This window comes from Falco peregrinus, chromosome Z, assembly GCF_023634155.1.
Source record: "Falco peregrinus isolate bFalPer1 chromosome Z, bFalPer1.pri, whole genome shotgun sequence".
Lineage (NCBI taxonomy): Eukaryota > Metazoa > Chordata > Aves > Falconiformes > Falconidae > Falco > Falco peregrinus.
The window spans coordinates 63,362,585-63,377,723 of NC_073739.1; positions in this window are offsets into that span (position 1 = coordinate 63,362,585).

A 15,139-nucleotide genomic window follows, 5' to 3' on the forward strand; every position below is an offset into this window, starting at 1 on the left:
TTCAGTGACTTACATATGACAGTGTAGGAGGAGGAAGCTAATTAACAACAGATATTTAACTGTCCTATCTTTATTTTACCTAACATTGTACTGTACATCCAACTTTAATAAGAGCAATTATAAATCATAAAATGCTGAAGAGAAGCCAGTCCTACATATACAAGTAGGTTTTAGCTGGAATTTATCCAGTTTCCTAAATGCATAAGGTAACTTTTAGCTGCACTTTCATTTAAATGAAGAAAAGGAAGTAAAAAAAGTACAATCTCAAATAGGTTTGGTAAAATCTGGCGGGCTATCCAAAGTAATGTGGTTGTGAACTTCTGTTGTACCTGGTACTTTCTCATTTCAGGACAGGTTATTACAGCCAAGTGAGTCAGAGCTGTGGGTCAGCAACTGGCCAGACCTTACTTTCAGAACATCTCAGCCATGCGAGAAAGGAAAGCAAGCAAATACATTGACCTGCTACACATATGATGGACATAGGATTTTTGGGGGTGAATATAACAATACAAGTGACCAATTTCTAAAATCTGTCTTCCCACCTTGGAGTTTCTCAAACATAATTTGAACTGATTTTCCACCCTTTTAACTTGAGTTTTGCCCAAGACTCAGCTGTAAATCTGTGAAGTCCCAGCAGCTCTCAGAAACTTGAAATCTTCAAATAATATTGCTGTAGCTCTCCAGGCGGTGGCACCCCAGCCCTGTCTTTCTCTAAGGCAAAAAACGTGCCCTGAGAAGTCTAAGGGAAGCAAATGTTTCGTTTCACATCATTTGTTCCATTTGTAAATAAGCATTTTAAACTTCATTTTAAGAGTCACACTTGAAAGGAATCATTAGTAAAACAAAAGGATTTCTTACTATTGTTACCTATGGTATCTCATTTGTTTTCTTCAAGCTTTTTAAAATACTGTGCCATTCTGTGCATAGAGACTGTTTATTATTTCAGGCACTATTTAATCATGTTAAAAAATGAAGTGACAAAGAATAGACACAAAGGTTTCCTGCTTGCAAGGAACAGTGGATAAATATATTTGTTTATACTACAGGGTTGCAGTTCCACTGGAAAGAACACTTGACATTTTGATGAGCGTCTCCAGGGAAAAAAGGTACTAACTTCAGAACTTAGTTTTAATTATAGTAAGGAGATTACATTATTCAAAAGCATCCCACTGGTAAGGTGCAGCATTTCCTGAAACAGTTTAGTGGAAAATGCCACATTAATCAGTTCAGTATTTCATGCAAATGGTTTAATGATGGGAAGAAGTTGAAAGCACTGTAGTATGACAAGACAACCAGAATGTTCATTTAAGGGAGTAGGATCACATTTTAATGATCTCTTTCAAGAGTAAGTTTTAAAGAAGGGAATGACAGCAGGGAGCATGCCATGCTGTTTTGTTCTTGTTGGTGTGGTGGTACCAACAGTGGCTCCGGTGCTGTGATCCTTTGGAAGAAGACACGAGGTGTGTCTGGGAAGCCCACAACCCTGCAGGTTGTGCCCATGGCCTTTCACTGACCAGTTGCAGTGTAAATGTAATCTGCCATTGACATGTTAGCATTTATGCTGTTGGGATCAGACCTCTGTTTAACAAAGAAGCCAGATCAAGCATCTCCTGGCCCACTTTGGTTTATCTGCCATTACAGGTAGAACACAAGACCACAAGGGTTTGGAAGGAGTTTTTTCTCTTCTCCTCTCTTCAGAAAGATAAAGGCTGTGCATTTGAGGCCAACTCTTTTTAAATAGACAAAGAAATGAACATGAGTTATATGGGTATGAGTTATGGCTGTGTGCAGTCAATGCACTTCTAGATTTCACATACAGATCTGGCCATTTTTATCTTGTCATTTGCCCTGCATAGGCATTTGTAATCTCTCTGTTAATGGCGCACTATATTACCCACATGTTTAGCTGTCACATTCATGTGCCTAAACATTTCATTACCCTATTCTTTCTCCTCATGTTCTGTTCCCTCATTCCCGCATGTACCCCCAGGCCATCAGAAAAGAATTTGCACAGCTGGTTCAATCCCAACCTACATGAAGTCATCAGTCAAACTATTAACACTGTAAAGGATCAGAGTGTGGGCTGCCATTTTTCTAAAGTAGTGACACACAAAAGCCTCTCCATGCAGAACAGCGATGCCCTTAGTGGTACAAGTGCCCCTCATGTGGGTGAGCACATTCAGCTAAAAGAAGCAAGGAGTCACACTACGATTTTTGGCCACACAACTTTGTCTGGGCCTCTTCAAACAGAGAGGAGGGATGCAGTAAAAGGGCCTTTTTGAGTGATAATATTGACAGAGAAGGTAAGTGCAGGAAAAACAGAAGGATGCTGGAAGTTGTCCCTTGACTCACTCCTGCTGAGATATAGCCAAACTGCACTATCTGCATTTTGCTAATGTACAAACTCTAGGAAAATGCCAAGAAGATCACAAAGTTGTAAGTAACTGCCAATTTGATTTATCAAGAAAGATCATGTCAAACCAGTCTAATTTCCTTCAGTGACAGTATAAGTGGCTTTGTGGTAAAAAGAGAAAGCAGAGATGTGATGTATCTTGACTTTAGAGTGTCTTTTTGCACTGTCCCCCATGGCATGCTCATAAGCAGACTACTGGCAGTGTTGTCTGGGGAAACTGCTCAAAGCCAGGATTCAGGTCTTGCCATCCTTAGGGACAGTGATCGCTGGTTCACCATCAGCTCGGCCACACATATCATGTGGGATTTTATGGGCATCGGTCTTGTGTTGGCTACTATTGAATAAAGGCTTGGTTGATAAACAAGAGATGATGCCTGCTCTGTTTTCATATAAGTCTAAGCTGGGAAGGATTGCAAATATTTTAGATGGCAGAGCTAGAACTCAAAAAGGATCTCAGTGAACAGAGATAAATGGACTGAAATAAATAGGCTGCCATTCATGAGGATAAGTGGAAGTCTCTGCCCATTGACTGAAGAAATGAACTGCAATGCTGTCAGCTGGGGGGAGGGGAGCAGGCAGTGAGACAGGCAGTGGTACCACAGGTAAGGATCAGCAGCTTTTAGCAGGTCACAAGCTGAACACAAATTTACAGTGCCATGATGCTGTAAAAAAGAGCAAACCTCACAGTGTGATATATAAAACCAGGACTATGTCAGATACTTAAAGCAATCCTTCTTTTCTAGCAAGGTCTCAACTGGACTATAGCCTCCACTTTTGCATGGCACACAAAATAAAAATAAATATCTCTCAGTTTGCAGAAACCAATGCAAAACCAAAGACAGCACAGTGATTTTATATTACTAGGACTCCCACAGACAGAAATGTGTTGTAGAATATTACTGTACACTTTCAAATAGTTGAAATCATTAGGGCTGACCTGAGTAGTAAAGAAATGAAGGCAAAGGTTGTGGAGATTTTCAGGCAAGATTAGTAGAGCTTAACAAGTGTGGTTCGCTTTGGCAATCATTACAAATGAGAACCTGAGAAAAGCACAGTCATCGGGAACAGTGACAATAATTTAGCATGTTACACACACGTAAACAGGGAGTGATGGTGAGAATCAGAACTAGAAGTGGGCTAATATTAGAAAGACCCCGCCCTTGTGAACATGTAGTATTATTAAGTAGTCTCCATCAGGATATGCTGGCAGCCCAGTGTAAACCAGTCTGTTTCTGTCACCCTTCAGTGCCTCAGTAAGAAAGTGCTAGTGAGAAAGATGACTGCACACAGGTATTATCTTTCTCTAACTGTTCAGATTCTACTAAAAACCCTGGGGGTTTTTTTTGCTGTCATGTTGTTTACGAATTCTGTACCTCCCAGTAGGTTTTCCACTCATTAATCCAAATTAATACATGTATTTCATACATGTATTTTTAAATAGAGATTGCTTCAAGTTGAGATCATCATATTTGATGTTCACTAAGCACACAAGAAAAAAAATGCTACATTTAGAGATTCACAAAGGACTCCTGTTTGCTGTCTTACTACTTGGGTTGCTACATGAATTCCTGCGGTTTGGTCCCCCCTCCTTTCTCATCATTTCTGGGATTTCTAGTTCATCATTGCTGAATAAGAATCCAGGGATCCTTTGTGAAGGGAGGAGAACTGCAGCTCACTGTCAGACCTCACACACAAACAGCACCAGTCAGAAGTTGAACTATGTTTATGGGATATATAAGTTGATGGAACATATTATTGTTACCGGTATTAGGCAATTCCTGTCACACACCAGAACGAGTGCCATGCTTGCTGAGCTGTCAGTATGTCATCCTAAACATCACACCAGCCACGTCCTTGGAGGTGAAGAGACTATCACTTATATCAAAAACAGATAGTCTTTTGATGTCTCTGGACACTAATAACTAGTGAGTCAAATAACTGAGATGGGCCAGGAGGGTCTTGGAGTGCATGCTCAGAAATACACAGCAGCTGCTACTTTTCTAGCTGCCTTTCTCCTCTTTCTTCCTGATTTTGCTCTTGTGTTCTACAACTGGGAGTGTTGGAAGCTCTTCCTTACTTTGCCATTTGCTAATCCCACATGCACACAGCATGCTTGGTAGTGATTTGCTGTTGAGATTTAGCCCTTTTATACCTGTCAGCTGTCTGATTTTCTAGGGTTTAACATTTTTGGGGTAAAAGCTAATTTGGTCAGGTCTGTGCTTTCCTTACCACTCCAATTACTGTTTGCATTAGTGCTGTAGCTACTTCTCCATTGGTAGAGAATGTGAGATGCTGTGACAGGACATTCCAGAATGGGAGAAGCCAACATTTTGCTCTTTGCTTCCTCTTCTCTTTTTTAACATTGCCCTTCAAAACCTTTTGCTCAAACATCCTCCCACTGGCTAGAAAAGAAAAGAAGCCCTCACTTTTATTCTTAAAAAAAATAAAGAATAAGAAATCACTTTCCCACCAGCTGTGAGCTGTTACAGGTGCCTCCGGTGGAGAGCATTGCATGGGGTGAGCCACGCCGCCTGGTGCTGCGAGTCCCTGGGGTGGCTCCTCTGCAGGGCCATGGCTCCAACCCTGAGCAGGGCAGCTGCTTCTTAATGCAGCTCTTCAGCCTGAAGACTTGGTGCATCTCAAGGACTGTATATCTTATCCTTCACCTTATATTCTTGAGCTTTAAAACATAAGCTTTATTTATTTTTTAATTTCAGCTGCTTCAAATGGGCATTATGGTTGTGAAGCCTTCAGGGCATTAAAAATCTATCTCATGGCAGCAAGCATATTTTTATCCTTAGGATTTCCAACTAAAATTCTGTACACCTCTCCCCACTCCTGACATTTACCATTCCAGCTTAATCTAATTATTCCCGTGAGTACAAATAGGCAGGTATGCAGTTGCCACCAATGGACATTTGGCTGCCACTACTTTCTCTTGATTGTGAAATCAAGAGAAAGTATTTTTTTAAGAGAAAGAAAGTTTTTTAAAAACTCTCACGGGAAAAAGTAGTCATACTTTCTTTACGAAGTCTGGACAGTCTGAAGTTTAGCCACTATAGCTACTTTGTAATGACTAAGTCTACCTTCTGTAATTTCAAATGATGTTCAAAACTCTGTTGTCAGTTATCTTTGGAAAACTCCCCAGAATTTGCCAGGCTTATATCTCTTTAGGAGAAAGACAACAGGCTTTCCCCCTTGTCCTCCGGCATGACTGCCAGCTGGATAAAATCTGTAAGGATATGGAGACAGAATATTGACAGAAGTGATGGGAGATGGAAGCAGGATAAAAACTAACAGAGGATGCTTGATGCAGATCAGTCTCTCACTTTTCTACATTTTCATAACACAACACTGTAAGTTTACTGGTGTTTGAGCTAGTCCAGAGTCACACTGTGAAGCCTGAGGATTTCAGCAGCCTCTGCAAGCAGAATCACCAGCACAGGACAGAAACTGGAAGATAGGGGGTTTATGCAGGGTCTGAAGATACAGTTACAGCTGCTTTGATTTAGCTGCTATCAAGGACTGCAGGAAAGACAATAGACAAGAGACAGAGAGAAGGAGAGAAAACCTAATTTAGAACCAAAGGAGTTGCAAGAAGATTTGGCTGAGCGGTGCCTGGTGCTCTCACTGCAGGAATTCAGAGGGCAGGACCTGCAACTTATTATAGATAACTATGTTATGTAGAAGTGGAGAGCATCTGCTTATCAAAATATGTAAGAAGGAAGACAGTTTAAAGTGAAAATATTTTATTTGTGGAAGCAATGCAATTAAGTGGAAAATATAAAGTGAGGAAAATGAGAAATCAGAGAAGTATTTAATCTGAAAAGAAATCTCTGGGGTTAGACCAGGAGACAAAGGCTTTGGGTATCTGAGGTCCTTCCCAAACTTTCTGAAGCCAGGTGAGCTGTACATCAAGTCATTTTGGCAATGGGTCTTCAGGTCTCATGGGTCCCTTAGCCTGAGTTTGCCAGTGAACGGGGCAAAATACAAAACCACACAAAACCCTATGAACGAACCAACCCAGCACCCTCCCCTACCAACAATGTACCTCTTCTGTGGTGCTACAGGCCAGCCTGTATGGTCCTCAGGGTAGAAACTTGCCTCTGGTTGGTTCGTTGTGCAGTTCTGGGAGCTGGAGGTGATATTTCAAGGTAAGTAATAATAAAAATCTCCCACATATCAAGGAGAAAGCCTTCAAGGGCAAGGGTGTTCTGGAAGGAAGTGAAGGGAGTATCCAGCTTAATAAGCAGCTACTGCATATGAGCTTTTAATTAAAAGGAGAATAAAGAAAAAGAGCAGAAGAAAGCTGATCAATGGAGAAAAAAAAAGCAGAGAGGCCTGCTTCATTTTTTTTTTTTAATGCTGCTTTTTATTGTTTATAAAGCAAATGCTTAAACAAGCACTACTGGTGTTGTCAGTAATACTGTAACATTTGCCTTCAGCCCCTTTGTTGCTCAGGGAACATGTCAGATTTTCAGCACATTTAGCCTTGCCATTTACTTCACAAATCACAGCTGCGGAGTGGTACAACCAAGCCAATTTTACTAGAAATGAAATGCTGAGGAAATGAAATTTCTTCAGTGATGTTTCCAGATATTTGGAGTTTAGGGTAATCTTTTCATTAATTTGGTTCGGCAAAGAGATAAGCTGTAAAAACATGGTATTCCTGTAGGATTACATAATAAAGATTCAAGTGACAGTTCGGTGACAGTTCAAGAATGCAACATTTGTACCTTTGCGGGTCCTAGTGCAAATTTGTTTCAACAGAATATTTTTCAGGATATAAGCACCTGATATTAAAAAGGCGGGTAACAGGAGATGGATGTAAAAGACTAAAAGCTCTGAAGCCCTCAATGTAAGCTCACAAGCTAGTGTTTGGACAAAGATGAAATGCCCTCTTCTAAACTAAATGCCTTTAGTCAAGGTATTTCTTGCTATAAATATTATACCTTGGATAGTAATGGTAAGCTTTATTTTTAAGGCATTTGCAGTGACCTTCAGGACAGACAGAAAGCAGCTGGTTGCACTGAATGAAATGTTGCTGCTGAATTCCAGATGTGGGATGCAGGCAGCTCATCTAGCTGTCTCTGTTAATCCAGCAGCCAGAAAACAGTGCTATGGGAATGCATCATTTTTTACCTAATGAGAATTTAATTCCACATGTATCTTTTACACTGTTTAAAGAGCTCAAGGAATAAGAAAATGAGAAAGGAACCTTATTTTCTTCCTCATGTGTGAGAACTTCAAGTAATTCTAATCAACCTTAGCAGTGGTCAAATTCACACTGTCTCACAACAGAGTAACAGCCATGGACAAAAATATTCCTAAACGACAGTAAGTCAGTAAACTTTAATAAGATCAAGATATTCAGAAACAGACATTTGACTTAACTGTTGTCTTACTGAAGCCAAGGTTTCCAAAGTTTCCTTTAGGAATTTCACCATTGTTTGAAATTTGATTTGGAAGGCACTGGGAAACAAAGGTGGTGGGTGACAGTGTAAAGCCTGCAGGTAGCTAAACACATGCATACCAAGGGGAGGAGCTGAGAGAGGGTCCAGTGCAAATCCACCTGAATGCTTCCACTGCCTTCTACAGAATAAGGATGCCTCCCTCACTCACAGTATGACATAATAACTTGGTAGCAGAAAAATCAATGTTATTTGTGAGCATGGTGTGATTTTGATGTTGCATGAAAGCTAGCATAATGTTAGGCATTGGCTTTATTTTAAAATACCTCATGTTTTGAAATGAAGTGCAGATTGCTATATAAAAGAATCACAGTGATAATTTGTCATAGCCTTCAAGTCTGTAAAACACAAAGCTTGGATTCAGACAATTTCACAGTGAAAGCTGGGTCAAACATAAATGCAACTAATTAAGTCAGAGATTTTCCCACTGATCATTATTCTGATAATTCACATACAGTAATGGTTTTTATGTAATAGAGGAAGTGATTTTGCAATTTGTTTTGCAGTAGTAAATCTGCCATAAGTCTTCTGAATACTCAGGTGTAGGCTCAATCCATATCTCACATATTCTTTTGATATCTTGGATCCTGTGTTTCTACAGGAGCGTTATGAACATTAAAAAATAATTCTAGAAGTACATATTAGTAAATTACTTTGTTTCTTTACAAAATATTTATATGATAGTATTTCTTATTACAGAGAACAACATCTCTTGGCAAAATTCAGGTTTCAAAATGCTTGGCTTTTGTGACTTTTTTCCTATTTCTTAAGTGTTATTCTTCTGTGAGGCTCGTTTTCATTGATACTATCCCATAATTCCTTCTTCAGCTTAATTTGTATTTGAAATACATTATTATTGTTTTGAAATTTATTTGTTGAGTGAACAGAAGGAGAAATTGCAGGAAGGAAGCAGTGAAAGAAAGCAAACTCTGCTATATCCTACTTTTTCCTGCTAGTTACTTTTTAGGTCACCACCACTTCTCTTTCATACATAGATACACAAGTGCTCCCTTCCACAGGATAGCAGATTAGTGGAACGCTGTTCCCAGGTTATATTCGTTTTCTCCCTTATGCCACTGCTGATGTCAGCAATACATGTGTTTGGAAAGGCAGCTCCTTTTCTCTGTAACTGAACAGGTGTTTTGCTGTCAGTTTCAGCAAGTTCCATTGTTTAGTTCTGCATTTTCTCTGTCCCATATTCTGAATTATTGTTCTGAGCAGAGGACAACCCAGAGAGCAGAGCCATATGTACATAGCTGAGGAATCTTCTGCTTTAACAAAATGTGTTCTGGAGTGTTAAATTTCAAGCCTCTCAGTGTCAGGGGTTTCTGAGCATTTCAGAAACACCACTTGTTCCAAGTTTAGTCTTTGTCCTTTCCATGGCATGGCTGGATCTCTTCAGCACCAGCTTTAGCTGTTCACTCACTGTTTCTGTAGCCACAGATGGACAGGTGGTTTTGTGTGTTAGATGTCCTGCACTTCGCATGAGTAATCTTCTCACAAAGTTGTTCAATTTGGAAGTGACACATCTGATTCACTTGACATTCCCTTTTGCAGAAGGGCAAAACTGGGGGGAATGTGAGGCAGACCAGCTGATGACAGAGGCAATAATGGAAAGAAAGGGCGCTGTGACACAACAGAGTTTAAAAGCAAATTAACCCTGTTTGCAATTAACAGCTCATGAGCAAACCTGTGGAACAAAAATTTTCAAATGGACAACGTGACGACACCTTCATAGGCTGAATGTCTTCTGTAGAAACACTCCTTAGTGTATAAATACGGTTACCCCAATTATTTCATACAATGGAAATTATAATACAGAGATTAAAAGAATAAGGACACTTCCCACCAAACTGTAAACTCAAATAATGTAGGTTACAATATTTCTTATCCAAGTTGCCAAATTGTGTATAATTAATTAAATGTTCTGACTGAGTGAGCATCCCAGGATGTTTCAAAATACGATCAAGAAACCAGCGAAACACAACATTGGTCTTTGAGTGACTTTTAGAGTAAGTCAGTAGCAAGAAATGGTTAAGATACTGCTACAAGACCATGTTGGGCAGAGGAGGACCTGTCAGGCCATGAGGGCTCTGGACCAGGTGGGTTCAGTCCATGGTTCTGCCAGCAGGAAGAAGAGCACAGAGAGTACAGTCAGAAAACACATCTGGAAATGCATTTATAAAGGCACTTTGAAAGTATGAGTACAGAACCTGTGTGCAATACTTCATGCTTTAAAAATGGAGAAACGTGAAGAGTAGGATGTCAGCAGAAGGCTAGCTCTAGAAGCTGCTTGCTCAGTACTTTGCAGTCTCCTGGCCACTGCCTGCCACCTTGCTGAGCACATGCTTCCTGCCTGGGGCTGTGAAGTGTTCTCCTCTCCAGATGCCCTAGATTCAACTCAAGCCCCTCCTGCCTCTGACCAGGGTCTCTAACAACCACCTCACCGAGATAAATGCCTTGTCCCCTACCTGTATGTCTCTGTTCCTTCTGATGCTGCTGAATATGCTCCACATCTGAAGCTCTTGCTGACTCTTCTTTCTCTGGTGCTGTCTTCTCTTGTGTCTATTCCTCCTTCCAAGCACCACCTTCAGATTTCTTTTAGGTATACCCCCTTTTCCCCTCTGGGGAACGATCCTTGTTCCCTGAGTACTCTCACTCTGTGACCTTTCTTTGAATGATATAATCTGCCTAATATGCTTCAACTACCGTATTTAACCTTAAACAAACCTGCAGTTCTTTCAAAGTATTCCGTTACCCACGAGTAGTCTTCTTTGATCACACATAGTATTTATTTCTTCTTTTCTTCAGATATCTGATCAGCAGCTTAAACTTAACTTGGCCAAAACTGAGCTCCTTTCAATCCCTTGCCAATTTGCATGCTATTCTCAATCACTGATCACACAAGTACTTCATTTTCTGTCACTGGTTCACAGTCTGACTGCAAGTTTTAACACTTCTTTCTCCCTTGCCCTGTATACCCCCCTTTTGCCATGTTTATCTTCCCAGTATTTTCTAGACTGTAGTCCTTCCTGCCTGCTCTTCTTATTTAACAATTCCAGCCAGATCATCACCTGGATGCATCTTGGATACATTACTCTCCTTCTGGCCTTTCCCAAACTTATGGAATCATCCTTCAGCATTCAAAGAACAGATGCACTCGTTTTCTTCACCTACTGTGAATCTTTTCCTTACTCTCCTATTCACCATTACATGAGTGAAGTGGTGGGGGCTGAGGATGAAGTGTTACTGCTTTAGTTAGCTTTTATTTTGTATCCCTCCTGTTCACATACAGTTAAAAGTATGTCAAGGACATTATAGCTCAATTACTATTTTCTGAATAAACACATTGAAGTAAATAAGCACCCTCATTTGCATTAATGCAGTCACTTCAAGTTTCTAGTAGACTGAAGCAACACAGAGACATGAAAGGAAAGATGAAACCTTCTCCAAACTGTTTATAACCTTAATATTGGACAACCATCTGAACAGAGCAGTATCCTTCACGAGCTATTTGCAAGCTATTTAAGTGGAAACAATGGATATATCTTTCCCAATACTTAACGTACATGACCTCACCAAGGCAATATATTGCAGGACAATATATTGCAGGGCAATATAGCTGCATACCTCATTAAATAATTCTTGAAGACAGAAAATGTAAAAAGATTTTAAATATTAAGAAAATAACGTAGCTGGACGTTACTAGTAAACAACTATCACATCAGTATGAGACTATGTTGTTTTCCTTTTACATTAGTAATCTGGAGGAAAGAACATGTAGTTCTGTAGAGAGGGAGGGAAGAGTCTGTAGTTCAGATGGTAATTGATTCTGAGTGTTTTGGAGGGAGTAATCCAAATACTGACCCACCTTCTGTAAATTAGTGCTGTCATTAAATAAAGGGGAAAATTTACAGCTAACTATACTTACAGTGAAAGTATGCAATAAACACTGGAATGTAGCTAAATCTATAGCACTTACTAGATGGACCAAGTTGCTAACTGAGAGGGGTGTCTCTCTTCTTCTTTCACTGTCTGACTGTTTTTGAAATTTCTTTTTCTGTATTGTACTGCTCTTGTGCTTATAGAAATGCAGCCTTCTTTGTAGCTTGCCCTTATCAAACTAGCTTTTTTATGGAAGTCTGTTTAATGGCAGGCAGACATAATTTCAGTCCTTTAAGGTCATGCTGCTCTCTTCAAAGGTTAGGATGTATGCTGGAGTTAGGCTGGCTTTTTGAGGTAGCAACATTATGGCTTTTAAAGAAAGACTTGTTCCTATGGAAATACTCTACATTATTCAAAAATAGTCCTCAAGGAATTTACTCCCATAGATAATCTATGAACTATAATCTATCCCTATTTACAGATAGTTAAGTAAAAATTTGTTCTTTCTCACATTTATAACAACTGATATGCAGTAAACACAGTAATACTAACCAGCCTGCAATTAACATCTTCACAGAATACACTTGGCTTTTCTGAAAATCCCAAACCCATGAACTGGTGGGCAACCTGACGTTACAGCTTTCAGCTAGAATAAACGCAAGCCCAGACACCACTGAAGCAAAAGTCTGAGTGGCTGGAGAGGGCTGCTACAGAGTGAGCAGTGCTAGCACCTGTCATCCTCGGGGAAGTGGCTTCCTGAGTCATGGTCCTTGCCAAGAATATGAAGTTTAGCAGCATGTCCTGTTGCTTTGTTTTGTTTTGGTTTGCTTTAAATTATAGCTCGCTACCATTTGGGCTTATTCCTCTCCATGTAAGTCCTCATGCCTATTCCCAGGGCTCAAATGGGGAATACAAACTCCAGGTCAAATATTAAGAGATTTAAGTAATTTCTAGTATTTCATAATGACTTATGAAACCTTTTACATCCCTCACTTGAGAAAGACCTAATGCAAGCATATCTAAAATGTCTGTAAGGTATCACAGTCTGCTGTGGCTGGATGTGGTTAGAAAACCGGTCTTCCAGGATTTCAAATTTTAATTGTTCTGGAAGACTTGATGTATTCCATATTAGTAGTTCCAGTAAATGTATAAGCTAAAAGGTATTGGTGGAGAAGAAAAGGTTTCTCTGGATTTAAACTCTAGAACAGGCCAAACGGGATTTCTCTATTTTGTCTTAGATTATATTTCTAAGCAATATTCTCCTGAAGCCCAAAGTTGAGTACATGACATTCATCCAGACTGGAGGTCACAAATTTACAGATCTTTCCCAAGATCTTTATCAAAATCTATTAGTTTAACACCAGCTTTGAAAAACATCAGTTCTTCTCTTAAGGACACAGTTATTTCAGAAAGATACTCTACAAGTTTCTGGATACTTCCTTCATGGAAGTTTCTGGGGTAATTGTGCAGGAATGAGAGTCATACCTGATGTATTGGAAGTTTTCCTCAGTGCACTGAGGGTAAGTGTAGCATTACAATGATCTAGAATTTGTGGAAGGAAAGATGATTAGTAATAAATAAAACTGTGGCCAGGACAGTCACAAAAAGAGACGTCTTACTCTGAGCTGTTCCTTATATGCAAGCATAGGAGTATCAGATTGGAACAAGAGGATAAACCTAACTGGAAGTGTGGCACTGGGGCTGCGTCGTGGTCTGGCTGCATCCATTTGAGAAGAGCATTGGTAAACGGAATCAGGAATAGGTCCAGAAGATGCTTAGAGCAAATGTTGTACCTCAAGAACTTGAGCTATCTGGTAAGCTTTGAGCTTACCAAAATTAATAACTGAAAAATTACTTGGGTTTAATGTATAGATGCCTACAGGGGAGAAACTGTAGAATATTATAGGCCCCTTGAGTTTCCCAGAGAAAGACCTGATAAAAAGATACAGTTATGCTGAAATCAATTGAATTAAAATTACCCTGATTTTAATAGTGAGGTTGGTTAAAACAAGAGGGAATGACTACAAATTCTTGCTTCTCAATTGTTTAGAGGCGGGGAGGGATTTGGCCCGGCTCTGCCCACGTGCCCCTGGAGTTTGGTCAAAGCCGATCCAGAGCCCCAGGGAAAGTGAACGGGCCAGGCTTAGGAGCTGTGAATCAGGTGAATCTGAGCAGACTCTCTCCAGCCCCGAAAAAGGCCATTGCTTATCTATGAATTGCAATTTGACAGCTGCATGAAGGATAGAAAAAATTCTTATTTAAAGAACTCTGTGCAAAATTGCTTCATAATTGCTAAAATAGTTCAATATTCCAGGAAGAATTTTCTCAAACTGGGCTCAACTTGCTGCATCATGGCTCACAAATCTTAGTTTACTCCAATGCAAGCTGGTATGATTCTTGTTCTTGAAAAAAAATGAAACTGATTGTTGTAGACATCATTATAATCTTTTCTTTTTTTCATCGTAATTATTATTGCTGTTGTTATTGTTGTTATTGTGGTATCTGAATGTTTTTACTATCCTTCGTTAAATGCTCACAATCTGCCCAGCATTGTAGAAGATGCAGTAGACAACACCTGCCCCCAAGTGCATATAATTTCAGCCTCTGATCTAGCAATTTAAAATGCATGGCTGGAATCCACATTAAAGTTAATGGTGTTCCACTTGAGCACAGCAGTCTGCCTGAGCATTATAAATTGTAGGATTGGGGCCGTAAGTATTTGCATGTGGATACAAGATTCCCCTTGGTCTCTTAGAGTCAAAACTTACGGCTAGAGCAGACAGTGCGATTTCCGTACTTTGTGAGTATAGAAGAACTGCTGTGAAACCAGGTGTGCAGCTTTGTGGATTTGCAGTAGTTTTCCTTACTTTGCGTGGAAATCTTTCTCTGATGCAAATTTTGTGTGAACCAGAGGCCCCTTCAACCCAGCAGCCTGCCGTTGGAATGAGCGTTGGTGCCAGCTTCACTGTGGACAGGAGCTCTGGAGATCTGTGGCTCTGGGTCGGAGTTGGGAGGTACCGTAGAGAGGTGCATGGCACCTCCAGCACTCCTTGCCAGCAATGGACAGGCCAGCAGCGTCTGCTGCAGGGCTGGTTGCCTGGCTCCTGGGCCAGCCCTGTGCCTCATGGGGACACCTGCACCACTCCAGGCCTCCCAACAGGAGCTGCTGGGAATACTGAATCTGGCTCTGGGGTCAGCAAAAGTGCCAATCCAAGATGTTTTGAAGACAGCTGTTTAGGTTCAGGAAACTGGTGTTTCTGGAGGAAATTGTGTTCATAAGAAAAAAATTCTCCTCAGATCTTCAGTCATTTAATTACTCATCTATTCATTTATGATTTCTTTTTTTTGTGATAAATCAAAATATTTTTTT